General features: G+C 36.7%; 1 protein-coding gene and 1 long non-coding RNA gene across 6 annotated transcripts in view; one reads left to right on the forward strand and one right to left on the reverse strand.

Annotated features, from left to right (window-relative positions):
- LOC143665525 (uncharacterized) overlaps positions 1 to 8,175 on the reverse strand; it is a 39,770-nt gene extending 31,595 nt beyond the window's left edge. For 3 of the 5 annotated variants that reach the window (XR_013167032.1, XR_013167029.1, XR_013167028.1), the window contains exon 1: positions 8,103 to 8,175. This is a non-coding gene — a long non-coding RNA (uncharacterized LOC143665525). The remainder of the gene's footprint in view (positions 1 to 8,102) is intronic. The other 2 variants (XR_013167030.1, XR_013167031.1) reach the window with 1 other exon arrangement.
- FBXL17 (F-box and leucine rich repeat protein 17) overlaps positions 1 to 16,829 on the forward strand; it is a 574,971-nt gene that overhangs the window by 465,487 nt on the left and 92,655 nt on the right. The window lies entirely within an intron of this gene.

Here is a 16,829-nt window from a genome sequence, read left to right on the forward strand (position 1 = left end):
GCAATAGGCTGTAGGATAGAAGAACACGAACAATCTGCACGTTAAAAAGCTAAGTCATTTGTATTTGAGTGCTTTTTATTTTTTATGTTGCTTTAAAAAAAAGTATTATAGTAACATATCAACCACTTTTAAGTGTACAGTTCATGTTATTAATTACATTCATGATATTGTGTAACCATCCCCACAGTGCATTAATAAAACTTATTCATCACCCAAACAGAGACCTTGTACCTATGAACCAATAATCCTCCAATTCCACCCTCACCCCCGACTTTCCACCCTTGGTAACCTGTACTCTACTTTCTATCTGTATGAATTTGCTTATTCTAAATATTTCATATAAATGGAACCATAAAATATTTGTCCTTTTTGCATCTAGCTTATTTCACTTAGCATAATATTTTCAAGGTTCAGCCATGTTGTTGCATGTGTCAGAACTTCATTCCTTTTCATAGCTGAATAATATTCCATTATAAGTATATACCACTTTTTGTTTACCCATTTATCTGTTACTGTTTCCCTCTTTTGGTTATTGTGAATAATTCAGTGCGTTTTAAAAACAAGTGAACTTCTGGTAGTATAATTACATATTTAAGCTTTTTTCCTTCAAGAAAGGAAGTAAGAAATGCTATGAGATGTTGACTTTCAAATTTTGAAACTTGCTCCACTGCAGCTCAGTCTGAAATTCGTGTAGTGAGCCTTTAGTTCTGAGAGTAAGGATTTTATGTTAGTCAATGAGAAATAGTCCATAGGAGCCTTAAGGCTAAATCAGGAAAAACACTGATGTACATTCCCAAGCAAAGGGAAAGGAGATATTTAAATTTAGGAAAAAATATGAGAACATTTCCATATTTTTATGTGTTAAGAACAACTAGCAAAAAACAGGAACTAGCCTATCTTTTCATTCTATTTTTACTCGTGATTCACTTTTTTCTTTAAGCCACTTGATCTCTATGTTCCCTAGTTGACTCATAATCATGAGCAAGATAATTATGCTCTCCACCTGAATTATGTCAACAGTAAATAATTCATTTTGCAGAAACAGTGATATTCCCTCCCCTACCCCCCCTTCTATTTCATGGGATGCTGGGTACAAACTGCTGTTTATGGATGCATCTCACTTGTTAATGTCTATCACCCCCACAGAATTGACTCCCTCATCTTAAAGCTAAACAGTGAAAATTGGGTTTCATTTTTAAACATTCTAAAATTTTCTTCTCAATCCAACTGAATTACTAGGATGTCTCTACCGTAATTGCATTTAAAGATAGGTATACTATGTGCTCTCCAGCCAAAGTACAATCAAAAGGACTTATTTTGGTTGTATATATACGTAAATATGTGCTTATGCAATGTTTGGTCACACAAAGCAGTTCTGGTTGTACCTGCAGAGATGTGGACAGGGAGCTAGCTATATAGTCAGGTGGAAAAATGGAATGCACCCCAATTTTAGAAATTAAATATCATCAATGCATTAGAAATCTATGTGAAGCCCTGAAGGATGACATGCCACTTTTTCCTCACTGATATAAATTTTAAGTAAATTATCTCTTAAGTAATGTATTTCTAAATGTATATTCTCAATAGGAATTAAGGTCTCTCTTCTTCCTGAATGACTGTTTTGTAATTTGGCCTGAAGCCATTTTTTTTCCTAACCAAGGAAAAAATCTTGTTTCCTTTCTCTCCTTTCCAGTGTTAGAACTGTTTATTAGCATGTTACTTCCTGATCATACTAATTGGCTGAGGATAGTGGAACAGTCGGTGGAACCAGATGTTGTTTACTGCCACCCTTCCTGGGTCTCTGTCCCTATTATCCATACCTGGATTACTTGTAAAGCCAGTGCCCCTTGTCCTCTTAGCCATATACTTCTGGTGTAACAAATTTTTCTTAATCAGTGGCACTAGTTTGAGAAAGCACAAAGAAAGGCAGGAATAATCAAGAAGTGACATATTAAGCCAAACAGGGAAACTGTAAAGTTTAAATTAAAAGTGTCGACCTCAGGGTCCTGAAGATGGCAAGTTATTTCCTAATTTAAAATGTAAAATATATGTAAATTCACTTGCCACTTTTGTAACACTGTGCCTAGATGTAGGCACTGAGAAATCCAGAAATCTACCTTTACTGTGGAACTCTTTCAAGTGCTTGTCTTACCGATTTTCTAGTAGATTGTCCAATAAACAGTCTCTCTTTTGCCCATCTCCCAATCTTAGACAGTTCATTTCTTTTCGTTTTGTGAAGGGTTAGTAAAAATTCTCAGGGTTTCATCAAATCACCTTCTCTTGGGAAGTTAGTAGCACACCACCCCAGAATAGTCAGTGTCTTTTTTTGGTTGCTGTTGTGATGTACACTCTATGGGCCAGCTGCAGAATAATTGTCACTGTGGGGATTGAGTTAATAATACTATTTTTTGAGAGCCTTCTGTGTGTCAAACTCTTTCTGTAAATCTTCTTTAATTCCCAAAGCACCTCTGTGAGGTATTAAAATCTTTATTTTTCAAAATGAGGAGCCCAAATCTCAGAGAGTTTAAGTATATTGCCCAAAGTTAGATTGTAGAGGGCAGAAATAGAGTTGGAGACTTGATCTATCTGACTTCTGATCACTATAGCCTGTGCCTTTGAAAGAAAGCTAGATGTTATCACACCATCCTATATCCAAGTGATGGCACTCAGCAGGTCCTTCTGTAGTAATGATTCTAAAACCTTATTGTGCAACAGAATCACCTGGGGAGCAATTTATTTTAATTTTAATAAATACCCCCAGATAACTCTGAAGCAAGTTGCTAAAACCCTTGCTTTGAAATCACTTTTGTAAGGTATTAATAAAAGCATCTATCTATCTGTCTGTCTTTATATCTGGAAAGGTTTCCATTATAATTCTTACTTGAAGGAGAAAGAAATTGACTTCTCTTACCACATACTGATTATATTTTGATAGTTTTAACATCAACCCCCGTACCATCTAAGCATCCCTTTTCTGTCTACTTTCTTCCTTCCAAGAAAACTAAAGAGTTGATTTCCCTTTTTTTCTGATTGATTCAAGAGATCATTGATTTCTGGGTTGTCATTTCAAGTATTGCTAAAGATGTTTCCATTTTGATGGGATTAGAATTTTATTTAAGATTGAAATCTATCAGTGTTTTGAGAAACCTTTCTTTTGTCACTCTCAGACATACAATTGACTTTAAAAGGAGCTCTTTGGGAGGTGGGATATTCTGAAACTAGATATAAAAGCAGGATTCTTTGAGAATCTGTGTCTCTGATATAATAATGAATTGGCAGAAAATAAGGTGCAGCAACACTTTTTTGTTATAAGACAAATTTTTAATTTTTAAAATTAGTTTTTTCATAAGCCAGTACATTTTTCATGGAAAAGGGTTGTTGGTGACACTTACTAAAGTGCTGCAACATTTTGTTAATTTAAGAAAGGTCTGTCTCAGATCGATTGTGACCTTATCATTAGGATGATATCATTCATCTTCTTTGTAGACTCTTGTCATACTTAACTGCAACAGCCCTGCACTGCCTGTACTCTGACTGCCAAATCACCATTAAAGAGGGTTTCAGAATCAGTTTGTGGTGAAGTGAAGCATCTTTGTGATCTTTCTTAGTTATTAATTTTTTAAAAAGTGAAATGTTTGTAATCTTTCTTGTTCTTTGTTTTTTTAAAAAAAATACAATATAGAAAAATATCTATTTAAATGGCACCATTTTAAGTAAAATCACCACACCCCTGCTTTTATTTTTGAAGACTTAGTGCTTTTTATGTGAGAGGGAGAATGATTTTGTGATAGGTATTAAATTTGTAGCTATTTTAGTCTGGTACTTTTTCCTAGTTAATGCATTAATTTTATTCATATAAACTATTCTTTGTTGCAAGCAATGTTCAAATATGAGTAAATTTAAAACAATTAAATTCTTTATACTTTACTAGTTTTTTGCATGTACTTCTCCAAAGAAACTGTTTTATAATTAAAAAATACTTTATTTCATGAAGTTGAGTAAAATTTAGAGGGTTGGTTTTCAAAATGCTTAATGTGTATCATTCAAAATATCTATACTATATTAAGTAGGTTAACAAGATTAATTTCCTGAGTAGTTTGTGGAGAAAACTCTGGCTTTGAAGTTACATTTTGCATTAGAGTAGTAATTTTATAATATCGAGAGTTCTTGAGCCTCATTTTGTAGATAATAAAAATGAGAAATTCAGTTTTTCTATTCAGAATGTAAGACATTCATTTTCATTTCTCTTCTGCTTTTCATGTTTATTATTTTTTCCTAACCATTTCAACTTTCTGTTATTAGTTTATCCCAATATTCCTTCATTTTTAGTAATCTGTTTAAAACCCTTTTTGTCTCCATCTGCTGTCTCTTCATTCATCACTCCTTTTAAAATCTGTTTTCTCTCCTGTGGACTCACGTATATGCCATGGTATGTCAACTTTCTTTGACTAATTAGGAGGGGAAAAATAATTCTCTGCTTTTGAGATTGCCCTTCTCCCAGTCTGAACAATTAAAATCAGCTGTCTTTGTGTACTAATGATTCCCTGAGTTGGGCAATGGAAAATTGAACTAGAGTATTTTCCTTTTGCAGACCCCTGCTCTCTGTAACAGTGTGCCCTCCATTGCCCTACAGGTCCATTGACTACTGTTCAGTGCATGGTTCAACCTACTTTCTGGACTGATCTTTCTTAATGAGACAGCACTGGCCCCTAAAACCATTGCTATTTTAAATTATTTTTGCAAGTTTCAAATATATAAGTGTCAGGGAAAATATCTATTTAAATGGCCCCATTTCAAGTAAAGTACCTAATTTTTAACATAGTTATTCTACCTGCATTTTTGTGCATAAATATTATTTGTCTTTTTCTCATTTGGAAATATTATATAAAATATAATGCCCCTTTCAAGAGGAATGTTCAATCAGAACTCAATTAGTTTTTTTTTATTTGGCTTTAATATTCAAACTATTGGAAAATGTTTGGAAGCATTTTATTCATGTTTTAGACAAAATGTCCGCAAGAACAAGTTGTAAAGAAAAATGATTTGACACTTCGAAAATTTATTGAGTATGTGTTACAAGCATAAACTTTTCTAGGTCTTGGGAGAAATATAAAAATGTTTATACTTAATTAATAATCAGTATAACTGGTGAATTTATTCAACACAATTTGATTTAGAAGGAAAGAGAAGTCAATCTGAAATAATGCCTGTGGAAGGATTCATTAATGAGATGGCATTTGCACTTGTCCTTGAAAGATGGATATAGTTTCAATACATTCTCCATTCCAAACACTTCCTATTGATTATATTTAGAAGATACAAAGGAAAGGAATGATTCAAAGATGATTTTAAGATTCATGCTAGGATAACCTTGGCTAGTGAGATATCATTGATGGAAAAGGAAGTCATGGGAGCTAGCTTGAAAGAGAAGGTGAAGAATCTGGGCTATAGACATTTGAAGTATGATGCCAAGTGTGCCAGTTTGAAGCTGTTATGTACCCCAGAAAAGCCATGTTCTTCTAATCCAATCTTGCTGGGGCAAACCTATTGTTTTTGATTAGGTTGTTTCCATGGAGATGTGACCCACCCAATTCAAGGTGGGTCTTAATCATTTCACTGGAGCCCTGTATGAAGAAAGTAAAAGACACAGAGCAGAGAGATGAAACCATGTGATAGACATTTGGAGATGCTAAGCTAAGAGATGAAATCCAGAGTTTGTTCTGGAGAAGCTAAGTGAGGACCCACTGATGCTTAGAGAGAAATTCACTGAATCAGAAGCTGAAAGCAACAAAACCCAGGAGTAAAGGGCCAGCAGATGTCACCATGTGCCTTCTGACAGAGAAACCCCTGATGCAATTGGCCTCTTTTGAATGAAGGTATCCTCTTGTTGATGCCTTAATTTGGATGTCTTCACAGCCTTAGAATTGTAACTTGTAACGTAATATATTCCCTTTATAAAAAAAAATTCATTTCTGGTATATTGCATTCTGGTGTAACATTAGCAAGCCAAAACACCAAGTAAGAAGGTAAAGGTATGAGAAATCCAATGAGACATCAGCCATATTTAGTGAGAATAAAGGAGGAGGGCTGAGCCTTGAGGAACACTGTAGTCATGATTAGAGGAAGACGAAGTAAAGAGTAATGTGTTGTCATGTCTTCAAGGAGAAGAGATAATCAGCATGTGAAGTCACATAGAAAGCACATAAAGAATGAGCTAGAAGAGTGACTGAAGAAGTGACAGGTCACGACTCTTGACTTCCAGTCCAGTCGTTGTTTCTGATGTGATAGACATTGTGCTGTGGAACCTAGGCTGTGTCTCTTAGAAGGTTGTAATCACAAATCACAAGATATACATATGGATTTCAGATAGCTATATGCATTGAATATTTATGTATTATGCATTAAGCAAGTCAAATCAACTTATTGACTGTTCTAAGAAAAGCTGGACTTCTTTAGGTTCCAATCATATTCACATGCACAATATAGCTTAGTCAGAATGTGTGACTATTTTAATATACTGTTTTTGCCATTTAAATAGTCCAAATAACCTTGCTTTAATCTCTGATTGCTTATTCCAGGCCTACATTTTGGAAACATGCCAATATTTGAAACAGAACCACTGAAATCATCATTTAATTATCTAAGCTATTTGACGGTATATTAAAATAACACAAACACATTTGTAAACACAAAATTTGACATACCTCAGAAAAACCTCTAATTTGAAGTGGTCCTGAAAGACCTAACTTAATGAAGGGTCAAAGTTAACCCTTCATTAAGGAGTAATTAAAATAGTATCATTTCTAACCAATTCTAATTCTGGAATTTACAAATTACTAATAAGTTTTTTTTTTTTTTCCCAGAGGTGATATTGGCATGTTTCAGGGAAGTTGGAGGCAAAAGTGGAAAATTGCAATTCTGAAACTGCAACTCTAAAATATTCACTTTAATTTGAAGAACTATTAGCAATGCAAGAAGCAAACCAATTTTTATCATACAATCATAGAAAGGTCATTCTAGCAGAATGCAAAAAGTAAATGTAGAAATGCTTATATTTAAGAGGAACCATCAATTATTTTGCCTCTATACTCAAACTTGCAAATATGTTCACACTTACACAAATGACTAAAAACTAAAAGGAGTTTGTGTGCATGTGTGTCCATGAGTTTATCCTTGGGGATTGCCAAGAGTTAAAATAGTCAAGATTTTCAGAAATTTGCTGAGCTAAAAGAAATAATACTGATCAGCATTTACTCTTATGAGAATTTACTGGTTTGGGGCAGATTTTTTTGGACCATGTAAGAAATGTGTTACAAAACCAATTAGATTTTTCTTTTTTGTACAAGTAAAGATTGCTTCCATTCATTTCATAGAATGCCAGTCAGAGGAAGTTGGTTGCCACTATTGGTCTATGAAAAATGACTGCCTTGGAATTTTTTTGTGTCTCCCTTTACTGTATACTTCTCAGGCAGCTCTCATCATTAAAATATATTTGATGCAATAAACTGCCATTGTTTTTAGCACAACCAAGTATTAAAGGCTTTAGTACATTATCAAAGTAAATCTCTGCAACAGTTGTTTTTCATTTGTGCAGAGAGAAATTGAGACAGAAAGCTGAAGTAAGTCGCCTGGGGTCACAAGGGCTAGTAAATAACAGAGCCAGAATTAAAAGCCAGTTTGCTAAACTATCTTATATACTACCTTTTATTTCTTGGCCATCTACTTGGGACCAAGGACCATATTAGGTACTGGGGACCTAAGGTGAAAAGGCTTTTGCCCTGACTTTGTAACAGTTTGTCTACCAGGGTAGGGGCATTGCCTTCCCTTATGTGGTTCATCTGAAAGTACTCAGGCCAGGCAATACCTGCCTCAATGAGTGCTTGCCCAAGTATTAAGTGACACCAACTAAAAAATTGGTACTCAGACTCTGCAGGGAGTTTTCTTAAAGACAACATAAAAGTGGTGCTGAAAGGATGCTCTACACATATTTAAAACATTTTAATTGCTATGACACTGCTAAGTATTCTCCAAGTATTCTGGCATTCTTTCAGCATAATAGGGAAGAAATGTTGCAAAAGACCAGAATTAAACAGGAGTATTACCCACATACATTGAAGACATCTACATACAGAGTGAGTCAGAACTCTCAGCCGCATCGAGCTCTGAGCCTGAAACAGTAATGAGACTTACTTTTTTTCCAGCACCCTGTGACCCACTGCCTGGCCAGTCCATTATGACAAGAACAGTAGCAACTGTGCTCGGCTGGCCACATTATGACAGCCTTTCCACTGTGTGCCTGCCATTTATTAGGACATTAGTGGCCGGCCATCCTCCAGATGCCCAGCCATGACTATCACACAAAGAAAACATTAGCTTTCTTGGATGATGCCATTATAATTTGAAAATTAGTTTTGCCTTCATGGCTGCATCACATTTGGAATCTTTCTTTGATGTTGTTATTAGTTTGGGCTCATGGTGCTCATGATAACTGTCACACATTAATCACGTCCATCATGTGATTTTTAATTTGCTCTATTATGACAAATGGATTTAGACACAAACTTGCAATTACCTATTTTGAGGTTAATAGCAGATTTGGGGCTGTAATTGGTTCCCAAATATTCAATTTAGGAAAATTATTTCTCACCCAGCTCTAAAACATGTTCTAAATGAGCAAATTGTATTTTTTACTATCACTGCAAAATTGTGCCAGATGAGACCATATGAGACATCTGAGCATATTAATACACCCAAAAGTTTTTACCAAACAGAATATTTGTGCATTCTCTGGGGTATTCTGCTCTTTACCATTAGTTCATTTATCTACCGTGTTCTTATCTGGGTCTCAAATCATTCCAGAACATTTTACTTTATAATTTCTCCTTATGGGGAATATTGTGTAGTGGTTACTCTATTTTTAGAATGTTAGTAATTTTAGTAACTTCCTGCGATTATCACTTTTTTAATCTAGTAGCAAGAAGAAGGTATTTGTAAAGGTTGCTATGCCTTTTGATCCTTCTCTTGGATCCCTTTGTTAGGCTTTCACATATTTTAAATGATTATATATCTGAAATTATTTAGAAATTTTTGTTTTGAAAGAACAGAGGGAGTTCTTGTATAGTCTTCTCTGTTCAAAGAGACTTCAATCTTTTTCTTGGAGGGTTTATATAGACTAATGTAACCCTTCTGTTACACCCATTTCCCCTTGCTTAAGAATTCCTGTAACTCTCTAGGAAATAGCTCACACTCATCTAGTCCAGAAATACTTCCTTACCTAACAAATCTTAGTAGAAGGAAATCATAGGCCTATGGGATGCCAGTCAACGAAGTTGTTTCATGGAAATTGGAGGTACAGAACATTCAGACATCATCTAGCTTAGAAGTAGTGTGTGTATGGTGCTAAGACACCAAACTCCAGCAGTGTGGGTTTGACTGCTGATTCAACTACTTACTAGTAGTTGGACTGTGGGCAGATCACTTAAACTGTATCAATTTCTTAGTCAGTACAATAATAATATCTAGCTCATTAAGTTGTGAGGGTTAAATGAATAATTTCATAAAGCTTTTAGCACATCATTAAGTGCTTAGTAAATGTTAGCTATTCAAAAAGGAAACTCTTACCACATTGTTCTTAGAAGATGATTGTTTAGCCTTTCCTTAGAACTATTCCTGTGAAGAGCCATTTGTTACTCTCCCATGTATTTTCCTCCCATTTTTGAATCACTGCAGTAATGAGAATTAAAATCTTCTTCCTTATGATGTATATTCTTTAAATCTAGCTCTGCTTATTAGAACCAATATAAAATCTTTTCTATAAAAGGTTTCTCAAATGTTGGAAATATCTTGTCCATATGCTCTTCCAGGTCTTCTCTTCTACAGGCCAATTGCTTCAGTTCCCTTAATTGGCTCAATATAACACTATTTCCAGGCTTCTTACCTTTCTGCTTGTCCCAAGTTGATTCTTATTTCAGTATGATAATGTTCCTGTTAAAATATGGTACACGCCTTAAAAACAAATAACCGAATGTTATCTGACCAATGCAAAGTGTTATTACTCGTGTTTTAGATATGAATAGTATCATATTCTAATATTTCTTGGGTGGTTTTTTTTTTCTGTACATGCATTGTGGTGGGTGGGAGTGGTATGGAAACCACTGTGTTCTTTTCTCTTAAATGCTTGCAGTTCATCTAAAATCCTTAAGGCATTTTCACATTAACTCTGAAAATGCTATAAACCAAATCTTCCCCAGCCTAAACTTGTGCCATTGACATTGTATCCCAAACGCTAGATTTTAATGAGCTGAGTTAAATGTAGTTAGCCCTTATTGGCAGTGGTGAGAAAGGGGTGGGTGTGCCTTGGGGAGAAATATTTGAAAGCATTCACTAATTTGTTTGAAGTGCCTTGCTTAGTGTTATATACAGAGCAGATGCTCTGTCTTTATTGACTATTAAAAACTAAAATAGTTAATATACATTAGTACTATATACCAAGAACTGTCATAAACACTTTACAAGTTCCACTTCTCAGCTGCATTTTATAGCACAAAATTTATAATGTAAAGAGAGATCCTATAACTTGCTCAAGCTCACAAAGCCAGTTAATGATGTAAAGATAAGCAGGAACCAAATCCTGTATGCCTTGAATGCCAGAGAAATAGTTTGGATTTGATTTTAAGGCCATTGAAAGGCCATTGGAGGATGTTCTCTGAGGTGTGAAAGAGCCAGATTTGGGAAGTATATTGGAAAATGTCCAGAATGCAGACAGAGAAGTCATTACAAGGCGATTAGAGTTTAGGCAAGAGATGACTGGGTAGAGGCAGAACAGCAGCATAAAAGTAGATGGTTCAGCGTCCATTCTGAAGTTTGCATCCTTAGGATTTGGTGATTAATTGGTTGCATAGTTAAGGAAAGGGAAGTCTCCAGAGTGACTCCCAGGTTTCTAGCTTTAGCCAGAAAGTGACTGTGAAGATGAAAAATGCAAATTAGTTAAGGAGAACTAATTACTTATATATTTATGATGATAGGTAAGTGATCAGAAAGTATTTATTAAGTGGATAACTAAATTATTGGATGACATGTTAAAATTAAAACCTTTTAATATAAAGGTTTATTGCGCTATTATCTCATAGCATTAAGAAAAATACCTTTAATTAAAAATGGAACCTTTTTCTTTAACCATAATACCTTGAGAGATTTTTCTCTCTAGAAGAAAATGTGTTTTTTCCATGAGGAAAATTGGAAGACAGCAATTTCCATCTGTTCCTTTATGTTTCCAAGGTTTTGCAGTCTTCTCTAATATATTTCTATGAGATTAAATCATGGGTACATGTGTCTATACACATCTATTCTGTTCAGAGTATGTTTGAAACGTTTAGGTAGGAGAAGAAATAGAGCTGAAAAAAGGTAGAAGAGAATAAAAAAGATTAATATCATTTTACTCAGATCAAAATAAATCTTTGCTTTATTTTGCTCTACTATTTTGCCTTTTTAAAGAACTTCTTCCATATCCAAAATTTATAGGGATCATTTTCTTGGAAAGTTTTAATTTGCTTTTTATAGTTAGATCTAGAAGTCACCTGAATGCAATATTTTTTTAAACGTTTTTTATTGTATAGTATAACATATATACAAAACAAAGAAATAAAAAAAAAAGCAAGTTTTCAAAGTGGTTCAAAAAGTGGTTACAGTCTAGATCCCACTGTTTGTCATGGGCTACATACGATCCTCTCAGATTTTTCTTCTAGCCGCTCCAGGAGATAGGAGACTAGAGGGCTTAAAAACTTTTTTATCATCACAATTGACTTTTTTTCCCTTCTTTTTTGTGAACAATGACATATATACAAAAAAGTTATAAATTTCCAAGAACAGCACCACAATTAATTGTAGAACATATTTCAGACTTTGACATGGGTTACAATTTCACAATTTTAAGTTTTTACTTCTAGCTGCTCTAAAATACTGGAGACTAGAAGAGATATCATTTTAGTGATTCAGCAATCATATTCATTTGTTAAGCCTTATCTTGTGTGTATAATTTCAACATCCCCTTTGATCTTTCCATACCTCTCATTAGGGTTGTTTGGGCTATGGCAATTCTAAATTTTTGATATTGGGAGGGTCTGTCACTAATATGGGGTAGGGAGATGGAACCATCTGATACTCTGGAGAGGCTGGACTATGGTTTTCAGGACTTATCTGGACCAGGGACCCATCTGGAGGTTGTTGGTGTCTGGAACGTTACTCTAGTGCCTGGAACCCTTCTGGAATCTTATAAATTGCCCTAGGTGTTATTTAGGATTGGCTGGAATGGTCCTGGTTGGGGATTGGCAGGTTATGATAGGTAGCAAGGTCTACCTGAAGCTTGTGTAAGAGCAACCTCCATTTAATTCTTATTTGAACTCTCTCTGCCACTGATACTTTATTAATTACACTTCTTCTCCCCCATTTGGTCAGGATGTAATTGTTGATCCCACAGTGATAGGTCTGGATTCATCCCTGGGAGTCCTTTCCCGCGTCACCAGGGAGACTTTTACCCTTGGATGTCATATCCCACGTAGAGAGGAGGGCAATGATTTCACTTGCAGAGTTAGGCTTAAAGATGCTGAGGCCACATTTGAGCAACAACAGAGGTCCTCCAGAAGCAACTCTTAGGCATGCCTGTAGGTAGCTAAGCTTCTCCACTACCGACATACACTTCACAAGAGTAAGCCTCATGATCGAGGGCATGGCCTATTGATTTGGGTGTCTCTAAAATTTGACACAGTATCAAAGGATTCCCTGATGGTAAAGTTCAATAGTTACATATTCTTTCTCCCCTCCCTCAGGGAACCTTTGCCAATACTTTTTGATTATTTGGTTAATATACTCTAGGATGTTTCCAGGCATTGCAATAATCTATATAGGATTAAAGAACCTCTTTCTCATTCTGTGCTCTCTGTGTGCCAGTTGTTCAAATGAACTATACAGATAGGTTGAATTAGATTATGCACTACAGAAAATTTCAGTTCCAGATCAAAGAAACCTTTCTTCCATTGGTCTCAAAGAGTATGTGTGGTTCTAAAATATAGACACTGTCTTCCTTACCCCTATGTTCTGAATTACTTTAACTCCAACCTGTCAGCCTCGTTCTTATCTCTAAATATGAGGTTATATATATAAAACAGCCTCTGAAAATCCAGAAATAATAATCACCACTCCGGACTTAATGAATCTGCTGTAAAAGCTTACAATCTAGGCCCCTGTTTTCTTATAGGCATTTTCTAAAGGTGACCATACCATTGTTGTTTTTTCGATTCTGGCTTATTTTGTCTCACCAAATATCCCACATGTTCATCCACATCGTTGCATGCCTAATAGCATCGTTCCTTTTTGTAGCAGTACAGCCTTCATTCATAAGTATACACCATTGTTCACCATTCTACTTCTCTGTCGGTGCATCCTTCAGCCACCTGCATTCATCAGGCATCATGTAGAGGCCCAAAGCCCACAGTCCAACAACATTCTGAATTTTTGACAATTTCATTGTTCCCAAGAGACAGAAAATCAATAAACACACCCTCACCAAATAGGAAATCAAAACCTCCTCTTAACTCCTGTCCCTCACCTCATTATTTACCTCTGCTGTTGCTGTGGTAGTACTGATGGTTTCCTTTTGAACGTAGCTCTTAGCATGCAATAGTAGTTTTCCCCCTGTACCCTGGTCTTAAACACTCTATACGAGAATCATATCTTTGAAGTAATTCTTACAAGAACCTATTCATATTTCTAGTGTGAGTCATGGGACGTGTAGGTCTATACAACCCCTTTCAATCTTGTTCATCTTCAATATGGTAATATTATATTACTTCTAGACCCACTAGAGAATCACCTTCACTCCTATCTGTTCCCTTACATTGGAGTTCAACCTCGTTAGCTAACGGTTCACCCATCTCTAGCTTCTATGTATCTCTAAGTCCCCTGTATTCTGTATTTAAGTTTCTGATTATACTTTATGCTGGTCATAAAAGTGGAAGCATTACAGTATCAGTCCTTTTGTGTCTGGCTAATTTTGCTCAGCATTATGTCCTCAAGGCTCATCCATGTTATCATGTGCTTCAGGATGTCATTTTGTCTTACTGCTGCATAATATTCCATTGTATGTATATACCACATTTTGTTGATCCACTTGCCTATTGATGGGCATTTGATTTGTTTCCATCTTTTGGTGATTGTGAATTATGCTGCTGTGAACATCGGTGTGCAAATGTCTTATTCCATTCTGCCAATCTGTACCTTACCTTTTAATTGGTAAGTTCAGTCCATTAACATTCAAAGTTATTACTGAAAAGATGTTTCTTGATTCCACCATCTTATCTTTTTTATTTTATTGTCAGATCTATATATTCTTTTCCCTTTTACTCTTTGTATTCTTTAAATTGCCGTTAGTGGTAGTCTTCAATTCTATGCCCTTCTTCAGTCTCCCTCTCCTGTCTTTTTTTTTCAGCTGGCAGAACTCCTTTTAGTATTTCTTGTAGGGCCAGTCTCTGGTTGACAAATTCTTTCAGGACTTCTTCGTCTCTGAAAGCTTTAATCTCTCCCTCAATTTTAAAGGATAATTTGGCTGGGTACAGAATTCTTGGCTGGGAGTCTTTTTCTTTCAGGATCTTGAATATATATTACCACTGTATGAGTAGTCTGAACTCAGTCTTATTTGGTTTCCCTTGTGTAGAGTAGATTGTTTTTCTCTTGCCGCTTTCAGGATTTTCTGCTCCTCTTCAACATGTGATAGACTGATTAGTATCTGCTTTGGGGAAGGTCTATCTGGATTTATTCTGTTTGGAGTTCTTTAGGTTTCTTTGACTTGTATATTTATGTCCTTAATGAGGGTTGGGAAGTTTTCCACCATTATATCCTCAACTACTCTTCCTAGCCTGTAACTTCTCTCTTCTCCTTCTGGGACACCAGTGATTCTTATATTTGTGTGCTTTGTTTTGTCTGTCATTTCCCTGAGTTCTCATTGAATTTTTTCCATCTTTTTTGCCATTTGCTGTTTGGACTCTTCGAAGTCAGTTATCCTGTCTTCTGTATCACTTATTCTTTCTTCAAATCTGATGTTGTGTGACTCTAGTATGTTTTTTATTTGGTCAACAGAGTCTTTAATCTCTGTGATTTCTGCTATTTTTCTATTTATTCTTTTGAATTCCTCTTTGTGTTCTTCTACTGTCATCTTGATCTCCTTTATGTCATTTGCTGTCCTGCTTACTTTTTAAAGTAGAGGTGTATGAACATCTATGATTAGTTGTTCCAACAGCTGTGTCTCCCCAGGTGTTTTAATTTGGTGATTAGGCAGGTCTATAGCTGTCTGCATTGTGCTATGCTTGTGATCTTCTGCTGTCTTCATTGCATGTAGATATCTTGATTGATTTACTTTGAAAGTTGATTTCTTTCAGTAGTCTAAGGCCTTGTGTTTGTGGGATATTTGTACAGCAGGGAGCAGGGCATAGGGTGGAGTACTCAGTGTGGTGATTTGTTTCAGGGCAGGTATGGGAGCAGGTTGGGGATGTTACACTGGTGCTTGTAAACGTGGGTGCCCAGTGGCCAGGGAGGATGCAGCTGTGTGGGTGTACCGGTCTGGGGGACGTTACCATGGTATGCACTGGTCTAAGGCATGGGGCCCTTTGTGCGCATGTGTAGACCTGTGGCAGCAAGTCGGTGTTGCTCCTTTGTGGATTGGGGGCAAATGTGACCCAACTGTGCAGGTCAGCACTTTCTCAGAGCTGAGAAGTGAGGCTGAGGGCTGTGCACATGTGTGGTTCTAGGATTGCTGTCATGTGCAGTACCCAGAGCTGAATGACATGATTGGGGGGGGCCCTGCACATGCATGAGCCTGCAGCTCAGGGAGGGCAGGGTGAGGCTGTGAGACACTATGGGATGGGGCGGGGTGGGGCGGGGCAGGGGTAGCCTAGGTACGAAGGTTAGTTACCACAACCTTTATGTGCTGGCAACAGCCGGTAGGAAACAGGAAGGGGGAGGTAGTGCTTGGGAGGGGTGCAGGAGAGGTGGGTTGGGCTGCACTTGGGGTGGGGGTGTGGGGCAGGTATGTGCACTGGGGGCTGGTGGGGTGGGGGTGCCTGGAGCCTGGGGAATGGGAGCGGGTGATGGGGTTCAGGCGTGTGGGGTGAGTCGCTGGTCATGGGGCTGTGCTGGTGAGGGTAGCACACCCAAGGAAGCGGCCTGGCTTACTTCCTGGTCCCATGTACCTGTCCGTGCACTCCCACGGGCTCCGCGGGCTCCATGCCTCCGCGCCAGTGTCCAGCTTTCTGCCTTTCAGTTCCTCAGCCTCTGCAGCCAGGGCTGCCACATGCTGTGCAGAGGCTCTCTCAGGTCAGCCTTACTTCTGTCCCTTCTCTAGCTTTTCCATGGAGCAGGGCTAATCTCAAACTGCTGTAGTCGGCCATCTTCCCAGAAGTCCCCAATGTTCTTTTAGTATGGATGACCATTCATTGAAAATCACCTCCTTTTTTAAGTTGCGTTTAATTACTTGAACCACAAAGAAATTCTGGACCATGAAGCATTCTCATTAAACTTAAAAATCTAACAAAAGTATATATTTATCTCAACATGGCTTCCATTGCTCAAAATATTTATGAAATTCTTCTTTTTAAATTACATTCAAAGCTATACATTACTTAACATCTATCATATTGGCTTTTTTTTTCATTTTAGGGCAGATTTGATTTTTTTGAAAAAATTAAAACTCCTTTAGTATTAGTTGGGTGATTAAACTAAAGAGTAACTTTTTGTTTAGTTTTAAATGAGCTATACCTAGGGGGGCAACAGTGGCTCAGTGG

The sequence above is a fragment of the Tamandua tetradactyla genome, chromosome 21 (assembly GCF_023851605.1).
Source record: "Tamandua tetradactyla isolate mTamTet1 chromosome 21, mTamTet1.pri, whole genome shotgun sequence".
Lineage (NCBI taxonomy): Eukaryota > Metazoa > Chordata > Mammalia > Pilosa > Myrmecophagidae > Tamandua > Tamandua tetradactyla.